At 32.8% G+C, this 23525-nt stretch overlaps 1 long non-coding RNA gene across 1 annotated transcript in view; it reads right to left on the bottom strand.

Moving 5' to 3' along the window:
* The window catches only part of LOC143256862 (uncharacterized), a 32340-nt gene extending 23206 nt beyond the window's left edge, over positions 1-9134 (bottom strand). The window contains exon 1 of the long non-coding RNA XR_013031582.1: positions 8933-9134. This is a non-coding gene — a long non-coding RNA (uncharacterized LOC143256862). The remainder of the gene's footprint in view (positions 1-8932) is intronic.
* Between the last annotated feature and the right edge of the window lie 14391 nt (positions 9135-23525).

The following is a 23525-nucleotide window of genomic DNA, read 5'->3' as shown; positions in this document are numbered from 1 at the left end:
AATTATACTCCAACCTGTACATACGTAATACAGAATAAAAATATGCTCTCGTTTTCTTCTCCAAAACTTTCATACCTCTACATTGCCTTAAATCTAGATTATCTTGTAAACATTTCAACTATTGTAAGCAAACATAATAACTTAATTTTCAGCGTAAAAGTAAGTCAAACTACATTGTATTATTCCTAAGAACTTATGAGTGGAAGGAAAGAAGCATATCTTATAATATGCCAACAGTACCTCTTCTGTAATATTCAGTCAGTGGCGCAGCTACCATAAGTACGTTCAAGTAACCACATCAATTATACAACTGTTAACTTATATAATATATATTTAATATATAAACATAAGGTACTCCGCTGGTACAATGCTAAGTCTACGGATTTACAACGTTAAAATCACAGGTTCGATTCCCCTCGGTGGACTCAGCAGCGAGCCAGATGTGGTTTTGCTATAAGAAAACATAAAAGTAATATCTTCCATTTCGCTCATTCAAATTCTATTTCAATATATTACTGACTATAACGTTCCCCACACACACACAGTTTAATGCTGGTGGCGTCACAGTGAGTTGCCACAAAGCCTTTGGCTCTGTACCTGAGTTCATCATTAATATTACTATATGTTAATTTTTATCAGTTTCTTTATCACTTACTGATTCAACTCCGTTTGCTAGCAATGGTAATTTAACTTGCTAGACTATTGCCGGTTAAACTAGCGAGTATTTCTAGTTTACTCTTGTTTGAATGCACCACGAATAAGTATCACAAACCAGAAGGGTTGGAAAAATAATTGATTTAACAGATAGTTTGTTTGCTTATTTTTGAATTTTGCGCAAAGCTACATGAGGGCTATCTGCGCTAGCCGTCCCCTAATTTAGCAGTGTAAGACTAGAGGGAAGGCAACTAGTCATCACTATACACCACCAACTCTTGGGTTATTCTTTTACCAACGAATAGTGGGATTGACCGTAAATTATACTGCCTCCATGACTGAAAGGGCAAGCATGTTTGATGTGACGGAGATTCGAACCCGCAACCCTCGGATTACGAGTCGAGTGCCTTAACCACCTGGCCATGCCGGGCCTTTAACAGATGGAAGCGCCTTCTTCATGCTCCAAAACATATGTATGAATTACTTTAAAAACTTCAAGATGTATAATCCTAACTGTTTTTATATAATTCCTACCAACCTATATCGACATTTGTGGAGAACAATACAAGTATCAGCAATATGCATATCTTATTCACATTGAAACATTTAAACTTTAGGTATAACAGTCTACATGAATATATATATATACATACATACACATACACGTCTGATTATCACAAGGTCTAATAAGTACCTAGTTTTTGGGTTATCATGTAATAAAAAAAGAAACAGAAGAAAGGAAAACAAGAAATTCAAACATTTTCCTATAAAATTACAGAACATGTGACTCAGTCATTACATAGATACTATTATAAAGGGAACATTGAGTACTGTAGTAAAATTCTGATAACCTGTTAAGGAGTTATTTAAAATACAATTTCAAAGAACAACCCAAGCCATCACTATATGGTAGTACTACTGGCTGCCTGATAAATACATCTTCCTCGCTGTGGCTCCACATTTAACCACACCGTAACATTAATACTGTAGCAAGAACTACAGATGGGTTAGGATGTATGAATTAATTCTAAATCCACGGAGTACTTTATTTATATTGCAAATTAATATCAAATAATTGGCAGCTTGAGTAAATAGATGAATTAGGATTTACGAATTAATTCTAAATCAAAGCAGTAAATTTCCCCTCCTATAGAATAAGCTAATATGGTGTCACCGGCAATTCGAGTCACTGGGGATATGGAGAAAGAAACATACGAAATGGTGTGATTCAATATCTATAAGTGACGGCAGCGATCCCGAACCGAGGGAATCCAATGCCCAAGAACATCTAGAGTAATGGATCCGAGATCATGCGTGTGCTCTATCTATTACGCGCGTTAGACGACACTGCTGATGACGAGTGGGTGAGGTGAGGCTGTGAAAACTAAACATTCTGTGACGAGGCGCTGATTTAATGGCCTGCTAATGACAGAATGAACAACTTTATAAATACATAATTACTGTTCCGATCTTCTCTACCGTCCTTACGAGATAAAGTATTAAATATAAATATATTTCTCTAATTAATGCTTTCGTTAAGTCTAATTTTGCTGACGTATAGGTTAAAATTGAAACATAACTCTAATACATAAAAACAACAAACATACATATTCTGTTAGCCTTTGTTTATTTGTTTTGGGAATTTCGCGCGTAGCAACTTGAGGGTTACCTGCGCTAGCTGATAGTAATTTAGCAGCAGTGTAAGACAACAAGGAAAGCAGCTAGTCATCACCACCCACCGCAAACTCTTGGACTACACTTTTACCAAAGAATAGTTGGATTGACCATTACATTATAACGCACTCCCGAGGCTAAAATGGCAAGCATGTTTAGTGCGACGGGGATTCGAACACGCGCCCCTCAGATTACGAGTTGAGTGCTCTAACCATCTGGTCATGCCGGGTCAATTTAATAGTGTGTGAACGTCTATACTGACAGACCTCATTTATTACAGTGTCTACAGCATTATAAATAAGAAGCATTTTCACATGGAAGTTGTTATATCTACACATGTTTTATGTAAGAACAATTATCAAAAGATTTAAACTCCATCAACTTGTCATAACAAAGACTTTGATTAATTATAAAGACTTATTCTATCAATAAACAACAACAACAAAATATACCAAACAACTGATATTAGATATTAGTTTTGCTGAAATTATCTATATTAAAAGTATACTAAAATTAATTACGTTTTGTATTCAGATCATATATTCATTTACCTTCCTGTCTGTTTATATTTACTCTGTGTGTATTTTAAAATGGGAGAGTTTTGTGTGTTTTTTTCTATGTAAATTAATAATTTATATATATTTTATTTTTCTTTACATTTGAAAATGTTTCGTTTAGAGATGAAATGCTGTATTATAAAATGCTGATAAATTAACTTTTAGTTTTTATTGTTTTCTTAAGCTATTTACAAAGATCACGGGATCATTTTATCGTATAATGCCTTTTGGTCTATTTGTTAGTTTACTTTTCAGTTCACCAGTAGCTATATTAAATTCTATAATTGTCTTTTCTATAGTTAGACAAAGTACACGAAAACTTTTCAGAGTAAAATCAGACCTTAAGCATCTTCACTGTCAACCTGAAGTATGTATTATCTTATAGTAATAAGTATTATCTTAGTCAAATCACAATGTAAATTTTATTTTGAAGTATCTAATAACTACTATTAAAATTCTCTGCGAGATCTTGGGAATCTTACTTAATCTCAGATTAAATTATTGGATCATATGTGATCATTTACGGAGAACGTTTTGTTTTGACATGATTATTTGCAATTCGTGGTTGAAACATGTAAAATATGTTAGGATACCTAAAACTGACTTAATTTGCGTCTTTTAATAAGATAATTTATTGTGAAGCTAAATATCAGGTTGCGTTATTAATTTCTAACATTTATATATAGAATACTTTATATGTAGTTACAAAACATGGTAACGGGATTAATTCACTTATGATTGGAAGCGTATTTCCTATGAAGTTCAGAGGTCAACATAAAGACGCGATGTTTGGACATGGATCAGAACTAGGTTGAGTTATTAACGAATATTTGTGCATCGCTGTATTTTTCTATTCTCTGTCTACCTGGGCAGGGTGTAGTCTACTAATTAGCATATCAGACTGTAAATCCAAGATTCGCGTACCGTTGCAGTACAATCATGCTTGGAAGTGAATGCGTTATAAGAGTGACAGTGAAATTTAATTATTCAATTAAAGTAACCAAGAGTTGGCTATGGATGTTGTTAGCTTGCTACATTTTATCTAATTTATCAGTTAAATATACACCCAATTGCTCAGCGCTACATTTTAGAGCTTATTATTTTAAAATTATGGATTATGTGCTTATAATGGGTTCAGAGCAGATATATTCCACTGTACTATTTTGCACTTAACAATAAAAACAAATAAACACTTCAATTAGGGACGACAAACGTAAATTGTCTTTGCATATCTTTTCGCAAATGTCCGAAACAAACCAACAATCAAAAACAATTTATGACTAAAACTACCTCCACATTTTAATTTTATTTTTATTAATTTTGGAACCAACTGGCTCGTACTTTAGATAGAAACACTACAGATACTATTGTTTGATTATAACAGTAGAAACGGCTGAAATAACATCAAATTCTTAATAATTAGCTAAGTTTCGTATATATATTTACCCTTTGGTTTACATCAACATGTAATCCACAAATGAATGTACTATTATAAGACTATGATTTACAGCAAGCAAAGTATTCAAATACATAGTACATACATGTAATATTCTAGGCTATATTCGTTTATTGTAGGTTATCTTACCAATTTTCTTAAACTACTGGTTACATTTCCTTTCATACATAATACGAATCTCAAAGATCATATCTACTGGCAAGATACTTTCTTTCCTTGGCGTTTTCACTTTGACCAACCTCACCGACTCTATATGCCGTTGACTTGTCACATAAAGGATAATGGCTGAGGCACGCCACTGTGTTTTTAAGTGTCTTCTAATTATCCTATAAAAAGCACGTAGTCTATTATGCTCAACACAAGTTTCTCTCAGACCCTCACGACAGTTGGACGAAGTGTAAAATCGCTAATATGGTCTCGCTGGATTCAATGAGGATCTATGAGATAAGTTTTATGGTTACTTTTGGAGTCGCGAAAAAAAAAGAAAAGATTCCTCTCAAGGGCAAGAAAATCTAGCAGCAGCCGTTTGGTTTTGTTGTATAACAAGGCAGCCACCATCTTTGCCGTAGGGCCAGACATACAGTAAATAAAGAAATGAGACAGCTTGAATTGATGACCAATTTTATAGAACATATGATGTAACATCACAACCCTGAGTTCTTGTCCATAACTACTAGTTCTTATTAATTCCTTCGTGGCTGGCTACACGGGAATTATTATAAGCGAAATGAGCTATTAATCTACATTTATTGTCAGTATTAGGCTAACTGACTTATAGTATTCTAATTTGCTAAATAGTTCTATATGGACAACACCTAACCATACACTTTCTCAAACAGATAGATTTACATCAAATAGCTAAGGTGTGCGTGCGGTTCAGAGACTTTAGACTTGAATGAAAATTCTATCAATCTAGATGCTTCTGTAGTTATTGGGATCTGTAAAGCTTCCATGGAGTCCTGAAAAGACGCCATTTTACCAATCGAATTCAGTTTCTTTATCCTTTTTCAGCACTGAAAGCAGTCGCAACAACTGAGGCCCCCTCGATATCCAACACAAAAGTATAATACACAAGCCGTGTTTCAATGTATTTTCACCAGCAACGTTCAAGTCCTAAGGCCGAAACGAAAGCGGACAAAGCTAGGCGTTTGTTATTCTCTAGTTTAGCTGTACATTTTTGAAATTCGAGCCAAGTCTATGTATTTCCAACTCGATAAGCCTGTAGAAATATTAAAATAAGTGTCATATAGACTTTTGTAATACCCATTTTTATTGTAAACGGTTGGATAAACAATGACAACATCTATACTAAAAGAGGTACTTAAGAACCTGAACAGATGTTATAGATATGTCGTGTTTTATAATGTGACTTACTGTGATGTACTATCAGATACGTATTACTTTGTTTATTTGTTTTTTTAATTTAGCGCAAAAATACACGAGGGCTATCTGAGCTAGCTAGCTGTCCTTAATTTAGCAGTGGTAAACTACAGGGAAGGCGGCTAGACATCACCACCCGCCGCCAACTCTTAGGCTACTCTTTTTACCAACGAATAGACGGATTGACCGTCATATTATAACTCTTCCACAGCTGAAAAGGCAAGGATATTTTGGTGTGACGGAGATTCAAACCAGCGATTCTCGGATTTCTAGCGCACAAAAATATAGCTATTAAAAAAGAAACACACATTTTTAAATTTTAGAAAGACAAGTAGGGATTCGAACCCGCGACCTTCTAATTACGAAACCTGCCCTCCTAATCATCTGGCTTTGCCAGGCCATATACGCTTTACTTTTAGATATTATTATATACTCTATTGCTTGTTTCATAAACGACTGTTACAAATACCATTTCAACAGGCACATAAGAATGTGCAAAACATTTGGGTAAGAGGACTTCTGAGAGACATGAAAATCTGTCAAATAAATTCAACAATTTCAAAAATTAATATTTACTACATTATACATACAAAATACAAATGAAGTTACGGCCCGGCATGACCAAGCATGTTAAGGCGTGCGACTCGTAATCTGAGGGTCGCGGGTTTGCTAAACATGTTCACCCTTTCAGCCGTGTCAATCCCACTATTCGTTGATAAAAGAGTTGGCGGTGAGTGGTAATGACTAGCTGCCTTCCCTCTAGTCTTACACTGCTAAATCGGATAGCACAGATAGCCCTCGAGTAGCTTTATGAAATTCAAAAACAAACAAATGAAATTTTTTGCTGTGAACTACAGAATTGTAAGTCATAAAAATAATAATAACCAGTATACACACCACTCAGATACGCAAAAGTTACTTACATTGTAATGTTTAGAATCTACCAAAGAAATATAGTCTTGTGTTATTTCCCCTGGCAACATAGAAAAAGACTAACTACAAAAACTGTTGCCAGTAAAATATTGAGGAATAGTTCAATTATATTGAGGCTCCAATTTAATTGTTAGGAACATGTACCCCCTCCATCCATTTTGGTTCCCATGTCTATGATCAACTAAGATTTTTTTTGTCCCGTACCTGGGCCTGTTTAATGAACAGTAGTGTTCGCAAACGACCTCATAGGAAGGCAGTAGTAGCATTCAATGATCAAGATATAGTCAAATGTTATCATTAGCCTACACTCTTTTACTGGAAACCCTCATTGTATCAGGAAAATATCTAACTATTTTGTTTCCAAAACTACATACTGAGAAATTTTAGTTCTAAATATTTCATTGTTTAACTGAGGAGACGTAATTGCTATATCTTAAATATTCAACATTGAAAACTTATTTTGATTGGTAGGAAATTCCAAACAAGTTATCTACATATAATAAAAGTTTATATTAAACTCAAAATTACCAAATTTTTCTAAACTAAATACCCATCAAATTCCTTCTGCGTCTATGCTTATATTTGTTACAAGTCCCTAATATTACATGTCACACATACAAAAGAAATTAACCAAATATATCATGAATATTGAAATTAATTTAATTAGTTAATGCTGGGTTCCACTGTTTATTTTTACATAGAAATTGGGTAATTATCATTATCACTCAATATATTTGGTAAGTTCTTTTTAGACAGTGTTATAACAGGATAAAATACAAAATAACTTGATATGGTACAACATAAAGACCCCAGCAGTAGTGAATTGTAGAAGAATTCGTAATTTGTACACTGAATATACACGAAAAAAGCTGTAATCTAGTACAATACTTTGAAGTTAAAACAGCAGATCTAGAGGTTTCATTTTGTTATTCCTAAGAATAATTTACGTCATTTCGCCATCACATCTCCACATCTACAACCAATATTTTAGGATCATGTCTCTTTGATATTCAAGAATATTATATTAGGATCATGCCACTTTAATATCCTAAAAATATTATTGTAAGCTATTGTCATTTTGATATTCAAGAATATTATATTAGGATCATGCCACTTTAATATCCTAAAAATATTATTGTAAGCTATTGTCATTTTGATATTCAAAAATATTATTTTAAGTTATTGTTCTTTTGATGTCCAAAAATATTATTTTACGTTATTGCCTCTTTGATATCCAAAAATATTATTCTAAGTTATTGTCTCTTTGGTATCCAAAAATATTATTTTTAGTTATTGTCTCTTTGGTATCCAAAAGTATTATTTTTAGTTATTGTCTCTTTGGTATCCAAAAATATTATTTTAAGCTCACGCCTCTTTGATATCTAATGTGTACAACAATGTTAAGTTAGGCTGAGACAGAAAACGGGGTGAGGAATACAATACTTAGTGACAAATTATTATTTATTTTTGTGTGCACACAAAGTTTTAGGTATGTTTTGTCGATAGATTTATTATTAAGTACTAAGAGCATCAATGAAACATGACTTCCGATGTTAACAATCTCACGGACTTCGTTTAAAATGTTTTTACTGCATCTAAATAAGTGTATGGAAAGGAATCGATTTGGAATCTTAGATTTTCGTTACTCGGACATCTAGTTACACTATCAACTATAGAACAAGCCCAAAGCATATACGCAGTGTGAGTATTTACGAAACTACGTACTAACCCCATGAAAAAAATAAAAAAGAACACATGATTTTGAAAATCTTGATTTATTAAATAATTATAAGTATATATATATAAATATATATACAACTAATATCTCGCATTCTACTTTTACCTTAGTATTTAATTACCAATAGCTTTTTATAAAGAATTTAGTATTACAAGAAAATAATAAACTAAAAACAAATAAAAGTGAAGAAATGGACTAACAAGACGTTAATAGCAATCGATATTGTTTGTAAACAACCTTTTAACGTTTCTATCATAAGAACAGAAGCTTATTCTGTGCTTAATGTACTCCAAACTCAGTATGAGCTATGCACTTGTCAATTGTAGAGCAAAGCTAGTGAAAACTAAGTTATTTAAACAGAAGATGTGATAATAAAACACAATAATTCAAACACAGTATTCTTAAGTAGCCCATAAACGATTTCCAACGCTTATTTCTGATAGTATTCAAATCTACACGTTATTCTGGCATCTGTTTAAGTACACTCACGCATATGTCTACATGATATAAAAGAATAAATATACATATTAAAGGTTATACCTGTATCTGAAGTTTACAGACAATCTTTCGTTGCTCAGCAACCGTGATTAATATACTTGATGGTTTACTTTACAAATACGGAACATGCAGGTTCAGAAACTAATTCAACCCTCAGCAATGGTGCCCTAACAGAGAAGAGTATATATAACTTTCAGTGTAGGTTTTCTTTCCACATATATTCCCTTTCAACTACCGCAGTCAAATGTGTCGTTTTAATATATGTTCCTATGTAAAATGTTGGTCTTGTACTAGAGAACACAAAAGGTTTTTTTTTTACTTATTCTTTCATAGGTTTTGTCTTGCTTCAAGAACTGAACTTTGTATAAACTTGTTGAACGTGAAAAAAAGGCGTATCCATAAACCAGTAGCAACAACTTAAAATCATGATAATCAAGTTCGTAAAGATAAAGTTAATTATTCTTGAGAAGAAAGTGGAGATGTATTTAGGAAACCGATTGTTTGATGCAAACCAAAGACTTTTCACTTATCACTAGGGTAGCAGAGCGTAGCCGTAGAAACGCAATTCGTACAAAACATGGTAATTTATCATTCAACGCGGTTGGACTTAACAAAAGTGAGTCCCGCCCCTTACTCAGCGGTGCCCACTTTAAGTGGTCGATAAAGAGACTGGTGAATGTTTTTCGCTCCAATTTGATGAAAGACGTTCGGACTAAACAACAAATTACAGTTTCTAGGTTACAAATTTCTCCTAAAATTATACAAGTAAAAATAAACATAATTATACATATATTTATAAAAAGTGAGCACAAAATGACAAACTTTGTCAACAATACGTGACACATATCAGGATAAAAAAAATGAATAAAATATTTCAAGATATCACGCATTTCAAGGTATATAATTAAACATTTATAAATGATTGCAAACATGGGCTTAACATAGATTAGGACCTGGCATGACTTTGTGGTTAGGGCACTCGAATCGCAATCTGTTGTGAAGTCGAATCCTCACCACCGGGCATACTCATGACCTTTCAGCCATGGGACGTCATAATGTTATTAGGGTCAATCCAAGTATTCGTTGGTAAAAGAGTAGCCCAAGAGTTGACGGTGGGTGGTATTGATTAGCTGCCTTACCTCTAGTCTATTTCTGTTAAATTAGAAATGAATAGTGTAGATAGTCAGTGCTTGTATAGTTTTTTTTCGCGAAAGTCAAACAAAACCAATTAGTCTAGATCTAACAATATAAAAATATGACTTAATACATATACTTGTATTGGTTGTGATGTTGAAATTTCAAGTGTAGTTATCCATTTTAAATGAGCAGCTTGTTCTTTGTGTGAACGGAAATCTGGATAAATTAGTATTTTTGGCCTTTATGACGTAAACACACATATACAGATTTATATGTAGTCACAACAACGTTTATTTACCACGCATCAAGAAAAGAAAGAGGATATGTTTATTCACATACACACTTAAAGTTTTCAATTCGCGCTACTTTATAATCTCTAGGTTAGTCAAATACTTGTTGTATAAAACTATACTCAGTTTTGAAACAATCCGATATTTCTCGGTAATAATAATAATAAATTGTGATTAGAGCAAGTTATGTGCTTAGAGCGAAACTGAAAATTACCCTAGCCATCAGTATAGGTAATTAAATAAAGCATATTTACATTGGTCATTCTTACGATTGGTTTGAATTTCGCGTAAGTTTACTCGAGAGTTATCTACCCTAGCTGTCCCTAATTTAGCAGTGTGAGACTAGAGGGAAGACTTACCGCCAACTCTTGGGTTACTTTTCACCGACAAATACTGGGATTGACCTTCACATTACAAAGCCCCTACGGCTGAAAGGGCGAGCATGTTTGGCGTGACGTGGATTCGAACCCGCGTTCGTTGGAATGACGAGTCGAGTGCCTTAACCACCTGGCCATACCGCGTCGCTATTGGAAGTAAACTTTTCTACTTATCTATTTGTAATTTGTTTTTGTGTTTCTGGACAATATATATTACATAGAATTAGACGGATTTTTTTTAATGTTTACAGTGAAGATAGTTATAGGTATTTCCGAGAAAATAGTAAGACAACGCAAAGATGTATTTTGTCAGTGTTTAAAACATGCTCGCCCTTTCAGCCGTGGGGTGTTAAAATATTACGGTCAATCCCATTATTCGTTTGTAAAAGAGTAACCCAAGAGTTGGCGGTGGGTGGTGATGATTAGCTGCCTTCCCTCTAGTGTTACACTGCAAAATTAGAGACGGCTAGCTCTCGTGTAGCTTTGCGCAAATTTCAAATCAAACCAAACTTTCAAAGGCAACACTATAAGTTAACATACGGTTCAGTTTTCTAACAAAACTTATTAAATTTATATTATGGATAAATGAGTTTTTATTGTTTTGTAGTTCAAGCGTTTTTCTTCAGTCCCAGTTTTAACTTTCACATTTTAAAGTTTTTTTTCAATAGCTTACTAAAATATCAATAGTTAAGTGGCCTCTAAATTATATATAAAAACTTAGAAGGTTTAAATTTTTATTATTATTTAGGTTAAATCTAATTTAAAATACAGTTTCCATAATAAGATATAACACTTCCAATACATTATTTTTATCATTATATTAGTTACTTTAATAAATATTACTTTCATATTTTGAATTAATAAAATATTTCATAATAATATTATAAAAACATATTCAGTTCATGTAATAAAAATGTGATACTTGTACAACAACGCGCGCAGTATTTATCGCATAAGAAATATATCAACGCCCTTTACATAAACTTCAGGAATTTAGAGCTATTAATTTTCTTTTAACCTTGCATTAAATTACTTGGAAGCAAAGGTAACATATATATATATATATATATATGTATATATGATAACAATATTCTACTCTGTTTATTTTTTCAAGAGCTCACAATAAAAAAGTCATAAAAAAGATTCATTCAGTACTTTGAAGTTTTGCTTTAGAAGAGTTTACTTTCATGCAAACCAGCACCTGGAATTATGAACTTACAGTTCAAAAATCCGGGACTCGAATTCTTGCGACAGATAGAATGAAGACAGCCCATTCACTAGGTTCATTAATTAATTTCTCCAAAATAAATTATGAAACAAAAGGTACAGCTTGAGACATATTAATTTCTCCAAAATAAATTATGAAACAAAAGATACAGCTTGAGACATATTAATTTCTCCAAAATAAATTATGGAACAAAAGGTACAGCTTGAGACATATTCGTTAACTCTGTATTACTACTGTTTTTTGTTGTTTTTTAAAAAATAAATACTGTTAGAAAACGTCCGATATTAGTATTAAAGCACGGGCGATGAGCTGTTAAAATACATGGACTGTTTATTATAAAATTCAACAGTTTTCAAACTATAATTATGTGTAATAATAATAAATTATATAAAGAAAACAACATTGAAGGATAAGAGAGATAAATTTAGGCTCTATGCTTTATGAAAGATTTTCAATATAATATTTATGTTTCATAAAATTCTAGTTACATTACTTATAAAGGACTTTTACTAGTCTAAAATACCACTTTAAGATTCTACAATATTTTCGAAACAATAAATAATTTCTATCTTACTTTAACTACTCTCTATTTAAGGAGATATATAAAGATGCAATATTATCTTTAAACATTACATTTGTTATTTAGTAAAACTATTCTAAAGTTCATTAATAAAATAATTAATTCCTAGTTTTGTATTTTCACACAAGAAACTAGCTGATATACAAGAGCGGAGACAGCAAAAGTCAACAGCATCCACCAAAAATTGTTCGGATATTCTTGTTTGACCAAATAATGGGTTTTAGCGTCATTCTTTTAGTTCGGTGTACATTTTAATGGAAATGAGATTATAACCATGAAGTCTTGGATTTGCAGTCAGAGTAGCCACTAGACCACGCTCATCCACCCTTCACATGAGGCAGAAATAAGATTTTAGAATTAAGAGAAATACGTTTTAAAAGAAGTTTTATATAAACTTCTACCCGATTTTTCTGTTCTATAAACTCTTTTATAAATAGGAAATATTAGCCTAATGGTTAACGTGTTGGGATGCACATGAAGAGAGGTTGGGATTCAGAAATGGTACCGTAAAAAGCACTTAGCACTTTTGTTTTGGGGCAAGTTATAGAAGTCATAATCAGCTCAATTATTTAGTTCAAAAGCCAGATAACGCACTGATACTAGTGACTAGCTATCTTACTTAAATTCTGGACAGCTTTAACTGAATACTATGAGTATCTCTTGATGACGAGAAACCCACTTGAAATAAAAATGTATCTCAGAACGGCTGCTAGGGGTATTAACACTTTTATTGATAAGCAGAAAACAATGTTTTGACCTTCCTGAAGAAGACCTAAGAAGGTTGAAACGTTGTTCTCTACTTATCAATAAAATGTTACAATCCAAACCAATTGAGATACACTATGAGTATCTGACCTGGGCGTTCAGATTGAAAATTCCATTTCAACCGTTTCGTTAGTACAATTCACTGGTTGTAATTTAGAGATTAAAATGGAGTTCACAATAATTTAATCAATTTGAATAATTTTATTGTAGAATTTATAGAATACTATTGGGCTGTTTAATGACAGTGTTTAAGTTTATTATTGTTTTTTCAAAAGACTTCCCATGATCGGCTTTTTTGTCTTTTACGGTACCTGGCATGGACAGGTGGCTAGCACACTCGAGTCACAATCTGAATCCCACCACCGAATAATCGTGAGGGTGTTAAACTGTAATGGTCAGTTGCATTATTTTTTTCAGTAAGGACTAGTTAAAAGTTAGCAATGGGTAATGCTACTTTTCTTCTAGTTTATCACTTCTAAATTAGGAACGGACAGAACATAAAGCTACAGCCTAGGAATAGTTTTGCACAAGATTGAACAAATGAACCTTGAGAGCTTAGAGCGTTAAATATCCAGGAGGAATATCCCAAGATCCAATGAATGTGTAATACTATTAAAAAATAAGATGTGATAATAAAAGAAAGTTTTAAAAATAGCATAAAAAACAATAACCTCTGGTATACTCACACAAGTCACTTGGACCATATGAAAATAATGATAACTTCTGATATACCCACAGAAGTCACATGGTTCATAAGAAATAAAAAGGATGCATAATGTTATTAAAGGTAAAACAACAACTTCATATTTATCTTAAATATTGTAACCCAACGGATAAATTGTTTTATGATATTATTGTGGAAATTATGAGGCATTTCGTGTTTGTTGGTCAGACGTAATGAGTACCAATTCCAGTTTGTCATTACTTTTGTCATATAGCAGCAAGTCGGAAACTTTTCTGTGATGAAACAACATCCCAGAGTTTTCTCTTAAGACCAAAAATATAAAGAACAATTAACGAACAGGCAGCTAGGATCCATAGAATCAAATAAAGATTGGTAAATAATTTGGTGAAAAGAAATTAAAAGATGTAAGACATGAACGTAAAATGTAAAGCCAGATATGAATGAAACACGTTAGAACATTCAGAAATTACAGTCAAAACTGAAACAAGGCATTAAACTAAACTAGCTACAAACTGTGAATAAAGAACTAAAACAATTCAATTGGAATGAAAAGAAAGTAGACTTGAAAACAGACGCTGATAAGCTGGATGAAAAGAAACCTAATACTTACGACTCCTTTGATTAAATTTCAGAATGAACACTAACTCAATAAATAATTGTACATTTCCATTAATAATGCCCCTGTAGTAAACTTGGAATTTACACCCGCTTTCTTCTCACGATTAGGTACATGTATATAATGATAATACCCATGTAGTAAACTTGGAATTCACTCCAGCTCTCTTCTCACCAGCAGGTTTCTAATACTAAGGATTTATATAAATATTCACGTGTTATGCACACTTAACACAAACTTTTAGTAGTGTAGTAAAAGCAACGTGAGATAAATCATTGAATATGTTTTACGAAGTTGATTGAATAAAACTCTTTAAATATGTGCGTAACAAGATCATTGGTGCTGTACGTTTTTTGTTAGCTGTAGAATTCAAGGGATTCTTCTTTCACTCGTGACACACGCTTTAAGGGAAGTAAACACTAGACACGCATCTATTAATCATATAACGAGTATAGATATTCTGCAGTTTCTTACCAAGTGTATGTTTAAGTTGATAATAAAAAACCTCCTGTGACAATATATTGTTATAAAATGTTTAGCTATACAATTATGTTGTTCTTGCAATACTTCTAGTAATATAATAAGAGGGTCATAGAGATTTAGGACAATCGTGATACTAAATTAACAATGTAAAATAATCTTCATAATTCATGTTGTATGTTGTAAGTAAAGTGACACACTATTATGATGTTCTTCCCTGGTGTAAAGATTTGTAGCTTTCGCTAATACAATAAGTAGTTTATGTAACACGTGCTTGGATACGTTTTAGTTTCCTAAAACTGTTAGAAACATTTTTATTATAAAACAAGTTCCATTAAGAAGTTTCGAGGTTGTTTGACGTGTTTTGCTTTGGTGGCAAGAGATATGGCGTGTGTATTTTGAGCAGAATAACTATTTTACGTTTATTCTGTAACAGTGACTTACAAAATTTTGATTTATACAAATATATTCACAAACGGAAACAAGTCATAATAATGATCCGATTGTAACAGTTCCAAATATAAAACAGAAAACATTAAAAGAGGAACTCTCTCTGTAATTAAATATAGTTGATGGTTGTTCGCGTATTGTTTAGGGAATTTTTCAAATAGTTTCTGCACTAAAATAAAAGAATATCCAACCGAAACCCGAATTTAAGAAAGCATCTGTGTAGAAAAACAGACAAAACAACCAAAAACAACAACATAGACGTCTATTACTTTTTTCTTCCTTCTTTGTGAGCCTACCTTTGTGCTGACAGGATGTGCGTTGTCAAAAGACTCCTATCTCCAAGTGTCCCCGTCATTACGACGACAAAGTGTGAATAGTCTTCTAACCTTTGACCCATACTTCCTAAGAATTTGCCATTCAAACTTGACGCACTCTACGATGAGAGAGTCAGCTGAATCAGTCTGGAATATTTCTTTTATAAATGTAACAACACAGAGACAAGTATAGCTCTTTCTGTAGATAATCGAACACATACAAAACGTAGCAAAAATCCTTGACATTTTATGTTGAATTTTGTAACCTTCAAAATATACGAAAACTATTTGTCAAAAGCATCCTTCAGATGGAAGGTGTAGGCTGTAATGGACGTGTAATTTTTTTTCAGGACTTTTATGTAAATTATAACAAACTCGACATCTGCAGAAAAGTAAGCAAAATAACAATTCCAATTGGTAGTAAATTATACATAATAGACATTATAGCTGTTTTTTTATACTGATAATGACTTCAAATCATAAATAAAAATATATTATTAATAAGGTACTGAGTAATACTAATATTAAAATATTGCAGTTTATATTAGGTGTGGGTCACTTCTTTCCATTATTTTGAGCCGTAACACACCAACTGTCTGTCCAATATACTAGATGCGGCAGTAAACGCCATATTCGTTTGGTCGTCTTCACATCTCGAGAGTATACGATATCCAACAAACTGTTCAAGTTTTTGACTTTCTACATTATACCACAATCTTTACTTTTCACATGTTCGGCTAATTCTTATCCCGGCCTCTTCTACGAGTTGTTAGATCAAATCTTGACTCGATGTGACAAGCCTAGATCTGTGATGTACAGCAGTGAATCACGATTGGCGCTGATTGACAGATTGCCCGGCCAAGAGTACACAGGTTTGACATACGAAATTCAACACGTATTACATTTTCGAAAGGAAAATATGTTAAGATAGCGATCATCCATAGAAGTGCCAGGCACTATTTAAAAGTGCACATTCAGACACCGTGCAGGGTGAACTGTTACTTTAAATTCGTCCGCGTTTTACCCGTAGATGATGCCATGTTACTAGACAATCTATACATTGTCCAGGTTAATTGCTCTAAATAAGTTTGAGATGGTAAAGTGTAGTACATATGGCCCAGGGCTAAATTTAGCTGTTAGAATCACACATAATAAATTATAATCCAGCAGAGGTGAAAAGAATCAGGCCAAATTTGTAACTTACAGTAAGAATGTTGCTCCAAATTCTGAATACATCTAATGTATCTGATATTACATCTGGAATTTTCGATTTTATGCCTTTCTTTTCACTGCTTTTCCCTAACTGTTATATACTTAAAGTCTGCAAATGCATTAGTTATTTTATTTACTAAAATATTAACTTAAGAATTTCTTTTTTGAATTTGCAACAACCAAAAACGGTTTAGGAGAACAATCACAAAACTAAATAAAAAGTTATAAAACTTGTGCATGCGCCATCTACAAAACACTTACAATACTTGAAGTTTTGCTAACCACGAAACACTGAGTCTAAAAATTGCTAGAAACCACTAAAAAACCGAAAAACATCCAACTTTGTGACTTTGGGTAGTAATTGAAAACTAAAAGGAATAACCAAACCTCTTTTTACACAACAGTCAAATTACAGTTATAGAACAGTGTGTTTTTCTTATAGAAAGGCCACATCGGGCTATCTGCTGTGTCCACCGAGGGGAATCGAACCCTTGATTTTGGCGTTGCAAATTCGTATATTTACCGTCGTCCCAGCGGGTGATGTTATAGAACAGATACAACAAATGGACAAAACCGTCTATTTCACAGAAGGATCTATAAAAACTACTAGGATTAGTTCTAAACCAGGTTTTAATTTGAAAGATATAAGAATAAGACGACTGAATTTCAAAGCAACCAACTCTTCAAACTAACGCCTTTAACCCAACATGGATAAAGAATGGGGAAAAAAATATATATAGGTAGCAGGATGCAACATTTCCTGCTTTTATAGGTAATCTTACAATATAAATAGGTATTTCGCGTAGGCTGATAGAAAGTCGGTAAACCAAGCCGTCCAATTTATCTTGAACCAAGATGTAAGTGAGTGTAGTAAAACTGTTGCACCGATACCATAACGAGAGACGTCGTTCACAAACACACCCACTGTAATGGCCATCTTTAAAGGACACCTACGACGTTTTGGAAGTTACTTTAGCTCTTCGAAAGGGAAATGGTACACAGGTGGAAAAAATAAGTGACATTTCTGTCTCGTCTGACGAGCACACACACGTAAACATCTAGCACGCAAGAAGATCGCTACTGTAAAGTGAGACTATCAATTACAAACGACGGAAGATGGTACAGCACACCTGACCTTACAGTTGACAAATGACCAACAAACTAGCAGGAATCCTCGAATAACTAAACCTTTTAGTGCTCTTTTACATACACAAAGATATTTTTTTCAGTCCTTGGGTTTCTTGTTTAAAACCAAAATAAGAAAGCACTGAGTGTTTGGTACAAAGGTATACAATAACTAACCATTAAATGGAAAAAAAAATACTACAAAACTATAAATAATTAATTAATTGACGATAAATAGAGCCTTAAATACTGTAGATGAATTTTGAAATAACAAACAACGTATACATTTTGTATGAAAGAAGATATACACATTTATATTTTGAAAACTGTTTACTACGCCCAAGTAAACTTGTATTTTATCATAATAGTCATAATGTTCAGAATGAATATAAAGAATTTGGGAAAGTTGTGTGTTCAAAGCTTTTCGTAATCCAGGCATCATATCAAAGTGTCCTAATACAGTAAGTGCTTCGTAAGATACTTATGTACACAGCCATAGTTTTATTCTGACTCATTTTTTAAAAAAACAACAAAATCTCTATTTTGAAGCTTAAAGTTTCATTCAGTTGAGAGGAAAAAAGTAAAATTTTCTAAATAATTTTTTTTCAACTCTTCACAGGAGGTATGATTACATGACTTGTATTTGTAAGTGAAAAAGAAAGAAATCTAAAACCGAATGATTTAGCTTAAGAATATTCTATGATAGAAAATAATCTGTCTTATTTCTTATCTATTTACGACTTGATGTTTCAGCATATTTACTGAGATCTCAGCATAGAGATCGAAGTATTATTAATACATAAATATAAAACAACAACAACTAAACACGTCAGCCACCTCTGATGGCCAAAACATTAAATAACCTAAACTGAAAGAAAATCGGATGATTTATGATTTAAAATAGTATACACATTATTATATAGTAGTGTCTATTAAGTAACCTGAAAATAAAAGATATATCTGGTGATACCCAGATACGTTTTGTTGCTTTCAACAGAAACTACTAGATAACGAACAAGAAATGTAACACCACTCTTTACTTCCTTTCTGTGAAGGTGAAAAAAGCCCCAGCAATATATAAATACAGTTGCAATCACAAATAAAAATAGGCTTAGTGGTTTAGAATTTATTATACATATTTTCTGATCAAAGCAAACTGTATACATAGTTTAGACCTAAAAATTAACACCATAAATAACGTAGTTAATTTAAGATACCGATTTAACTAGAAGTATACAGTATCACAAAACAAAAACTTATAATGATAGAATTTTTTGTTTGTTTGGAATTAAGCACGGAGCTACACAATAAGCTGTGTATGCTTTACCAATCGCGGGTATCGAAACCCGGTTTCTAGAGGCGTGAATCCGCAGATATACCCCTATGTTACTGGGGGACAAAATGTTTTGACTCATCAGGTGGGTATCCTCGCTGTTACAGATATTTGTATATATTTCAGATATATTAATTTATTACAAGCTACAACTTTTACAGTAAGGAGGGATATTTGTTAGAACAATGAACGAAACGTCAATATTCTTTCATATTGTAAAAGTTATAAATTGTAATAAAATTATAGTTATAATCACCAAAAAAACTCAAGATGAAACCATTATCTCAAAGATAGCATTGCGAAAGTAGAATATGTTAATTTTCAAACTGACGTTGTTTTGCATAAATAAATTCAAGGTCAAATGTAGCTAAAGTACATTCGTCGCCCGTCTCCTCAAATGTGTAGCAGGACAGTGGACGCAGCAGGAGTGAAACTGGAAGGTAACAAAGGCTGAGGGAGTTTCCCTATCCACTGACATATTCTACCGATGTTAGCAGTTCTAAAGGAGGAAAAAAGCTCGTCTTCCCTGGCCTTCCGATCTCACTAAATGGCACGGGTGAGTGTGCATTAGGTTCTAGAGGTATCAGGACCCTGACAAATCATCTTGCTCCCCGCCGAGAACTCAATCTCCCTCTCTCGTTTATCGTGGGAATAACGGCCAGGTGTACTCCCGAGGGCTTTGTGATCTTGCCGCAGGCTGGTGCCTGCTGTGACCCGCCCGTGGAGGCTGCTGTCCCATCCCGAGTACACAAGAAAATTTATTTCAAGCAAATGACTGATTATAACAGATTATGTTAACTAAGATACACACACATTTTAGCGCTACTTATTAAAAGTACAATAATTACCTGAATGTTGAAGGAACACAGTTTCATTGTCAGAATGTTTTATTATAGTTATCAAAACTTACTGTAAATAATATGTCACAGAAGTTTATATATCATAGCCTTTCCGTGTGAGTTTGAAGGGTTATAAAACTAGTATTCAAGTATTACTCTCTATGCTAGGTACAAAGCAGATAGTCTAAAGTGGAATTTTGTGCTAAAATCAACCAAACCATTGTATCACCCAATTTTCTAGATTGTGATTCGTATTACAGTTTATGAGAATCTTTTTTTGCTTTGTTATAGTAAACAGCTTCTATATAAATCATTAGCCAATTACTTTATTACTTATAACTTTTATGCAGTTCGATTTAAAAATTCGTTTTAGGTTTCGGAAGCTCATTACTTTAAAACGTTTCTTCTCTGGGAGGAAAAAAATGCCTTCTTTTTTTCAGTATGATTATCGTGTCTCTGTATAATGATTAACGCATTAATATCAAACACGAAAAATATGTAAAATGTCGCCAGGTGTTTAGATTGGTAAATAAATGATAATATTAATTATTTGATTAAAATAATTGTCAGAAGTTTTCTGCAAGTTACAAAATAAGCAATTTAGATATTGTAGCGCTAATAGAAGCCGTTATTTAATCTAAATTGTGGGCATTTAATAACAAAACTGTATTAGTGCTCTGAATGGTAGAATAGAGTCCAGTTGAGAATCGGTTTGACTTTGGTCTCGAGGATGTAACAAAGCACATAAGATTATGAACAGTCTGAAGAATTAGAAAGTTAAAAAACAATAAAAAAAGCGTAGTAAATTTATGTAATGCTGTTATTTACGTGTTATGTTACTGATATGTGATTTATTACACTGGAATCAAAGATCTAAACTGTACTGAAGAAATTTAGTCCATGCCGTTACAATTACTATGCAGTGTACAAGTCTTCATCGGTAAAGACAGCTTCGTACATAAAGATGATTTATTTGTTTGTTTGTTGAATTTTCTGCAGTAACTGTCCTTAATGCTTCAGCGATAGAAGGCACATAGTTAACACTGCACATCACCGACTCTTGGGTTACATATTTGCCAATAAATAGTGGGATTGACCCTTATCTTTTAATGTCTTACGACTGAAAGGGCAGCATGATTGACGAGGGGTTTCGATCTTGTGAAACGCATATTGTGAGTCGAGAGCCCTAACCACTGGGACATGCCAGTCCTAAGGTAGATGAAGGTGGTTCTATCACGTGAACTCTCCTTCTGTCCACGCCCACTAGGTGAAGAAAAAGAGAAGCCACCTTTTTTTCTTCTTCAACGATTTACTCCTAACGCCATCTGTATGTTAAGTAGTCATAATTGAAATTTAAAATGATTTTCAAAGTAAAAAGAAATGTCGAAGACCCAGAAACTCTCATGTGTCTTGTCTGTTCAACAATTTATTCTATCAAGTATTTATTATACGATACTCATTTGTGCGACTGTTATATTAATTTGTAAGATATAAACACTATTTTCAAATATTGGTTTTCGTTATTCTTTAAATGAAAATGAAATTGTTAAAATAAAATTCTATTTTTTAACAACTTTTGTATTGTTATTTTAATAATTATCTAGGGTAGTACAAAATTTACGCACAAGCGTGATATTTTTAAGTCCCGCCTCACCATTACATTTTAAAAGTCTTTTGTTTTCCTTCAATCATTTTTTTCTCTGTTGCTATAATTGGTTGGGAAACCATTGACCTTGAAAAAACGTATAAAACTAATTTTATTGTAAAATTGTTTCAAGGTATCAACAATGTATTCGAACAAGGGTACATTTTAGAAATATCACGGTGATGAACAACCTTTTTTTCTTCCTGGATAGTTAAGTTGTCATTGAGTTAAACACCCAAGCTGTACTCGTTGGAAATTCTTTCACTTTGTGAAATATTTGAAAGATTAGCTAGAAGACTGTGCAGTCAAGGTGAAAATAAGTTAGAAATACTCTGTTTTTCAAGCAGTTGAAAACTAGTAGGATATTTGTAAGAGGAAAGAAACAAATTATCATTTTATTTTATATCTAAAACACCTGTGTTGGAGTCGAAATGATATAATATTAAACACCTGTGTTGGAGTCGAAGTGATACAATATAAAATACCTTTGTTGGAGTCGAAATGATACAATATTTTCAATACCTCCCGTTTTAAAATTACACTGTGAATAACGTATATGTTTAAGTGAAACTACATGAGATCCTTTGAAGAATGTATTTCGGATACAGACGAAAGAGAAATACTCTCCATATAATATTTTTAACATAGGGTGTCTCCTTTAATAAAAGAAACAGTGTTTTTGGCGGTGGGGCAAGGAACGAAATACTACGGTATCTATTTCCTGGAGAATTTACACACGTCATTGGAGAGTTTTAATCTGTTGTATCAAACTGTGCAAATCATGTGATGGTAACTTAGTTCACTCGGGAGTTAAAAGCACTCAAACGAAACTCAGGGTTTCAATGTGGCAGCACCACCTTAACAGCAACGGCCACACACATGAATTGGTTATCTATCTTTTGGTTCTCAAAGCAAACCATGTAAGTTGGCCTGATAGTAATAATATTTTATTAAACAGGTTTTTTTTTTTTCTGGTGTAATTAATAAGAAAAATAAAACTTCAGTTGTCGAGTTGAAATTAGAATCGTCTGAGTTAAAAAACTCCCAATCTTCATTTTATAAAAACATAATATCAAGAAGTTTCTTCTGACTAAACTTACGAGTCATTAGTTTACGTCAAACATATGCGATTGATAACCGAGACGTTAACTCGCAGTTCATTTATTAATACCTAATGAATATAACTAAGAGCCCAAGACTTTAGTACAGTTGATAGCCTGAAATATTAACATGCGGTTTATTTGTCAATACTAAATTAATATAATTGAAAATTCTCCTGTACTTATATATTTTAGATGTCGTAAACAAAAACGTTCTGATGTACTCGTATATCTTAGATATCACAAAGAGCAGAGGTTGTTGGTTTCAGTGAACATATAAAATTTGCATGAAATTCACGTTACGTATAGAACACTTTGCTAGAAGTATTATATATTCTATTTATTACAAACAAAAAAAGTTTGTACCTCTGCAACATTTTAACCCAAGTTTAAGCTTTTTTAATACTGTTTTATTTGTTAGAAATATTGGAAGTTTCTGTTTCTTAAATTACTTTTAAT

This window comes from Tachypleus tridentatus, chromosome 7 (assembly GCF_004210375.1).
Source record: "Tachypleus tridentatus isolate NWPU-2018 chromosome 7, ASM421037v1, whole genome shotgun sequence".
Lineage (NCBI taxonomy): Eukaryota > Metazoa > Arthropoda > Merostomata > Xiphosura > Limulidae > Tachypleus > Tachypleus tridentatus.
The sequence above is the reverse complement of the archived record's forward strand: the minus strand, read 5'-3'. Positions and strand labels throughout refer to the sequence as shown.